The 1095-nt window shown below is 25.6% G+C and overlaps 1 protein-coding gene across 2 annotated transcripts in view; it reads left to right on the top strand.

The window, feature by feature from the left end:
- The window catches only part of LOC108688135 (CD9 antigen), a 16538-nt gene that overhangs the window by 10618 nt on the left and 4825 nt on the right, over window positions 1-1095 (top strand). The gene's annotated exons all lie outside the window — the stretch shown is intronic.

Consider the following 1095-nt stretch of genomic DNA (forward strand, 5'->3'; position numbering starts at 1 on the left):
TAAATTATAATCATATATCCCAGTTTTATAACTCTGTAACAACATTGTCGGTATCATTATATTATCGTTACATAAATATCATGGCAAAAAAATTGTGTAATAACAACGATGTTTATCGAACTATAAGGTTCATATTCATTATATATCATGATGGAGGCGAATCAGATTTGAACCAAAGTTTGAACTATTCGGATTTATTGAACCGTAATTTGAAAAGCGTTTTTCAAATGAAAGACTGATTTAGACCTGACTCAAATCGAATCTCAAATTGACCTGGCTCAAATAAATAATAAGATCCAAGAGTTACAAAGTCGAGATATTAAAGCATTATTTAAAAATTATTTCTAGCAATTTTTTTTATTACAGATATATTAATATAAAAATCAATGTTATTATTAGGTTATTTGTTAATTCATATTTTTTCTTGCAATAATATATATATATATATATATATATATATTTCGAGTTTAAAGACTTTTGTATATAAGCATTTAACATCTTTCACAAAGTACCTACGCAGCTAGGGTTTTTTCGGGCCAAAGTAGAAAACCAAACTAACGCATTGCGTTGATATAAAGTGAAAATTATTATATTTTAAATTGCATAATGAGTATTAGAAATATTATTTCTAATACTCATTATGCAATTTATAAAAAGTATATTTTGTGTTGCATCTGATATTTATAATTGTACGAGCGCGTTTATAATATCTCGCATTAAGTTGCTGATCTTTTTTTATTTTAAGTTTATTGTTAACAGATTAAAAGCCATTTTTCTTGACTAATTTTAATTAAGAATATAGAGTTTAACGATCTGAGTATAGGAATCTCGAAATATTGAACGATAAATATCATTTATCGTGTCTTATACGGACTAACGTTTTAGCGTTAATCTTACAAATCAAAATAGAAAAAGAACATGCACCTACTAATGATACAATCAATCTAGTACTTCAACTTTCTGCAGAGCGGTCGTCATAGTGTCTAGTCTGTAAACAATTAATGTTAACTTATCGATCTACTTGCTTTATCTCACGGATATATGATATATTTTATATATTATTTTTTATATACATATAATAATAATTTTTTATAG

The sequence above is a fragment of the Atta colombica genome, unplaced genomic scaffold, assembly GCF_001594045.1.
Source record: "Atta colombica isolate Treedump-2 unplaced genomic scaffold, Acol1.0 scaffold225, whole genome shotgun sequence".
NCBI lineage: Eukaryota > Metazoa > Arthropoda > Insecta > Hymenoptera > Formicidae > Atta > Atta colombica.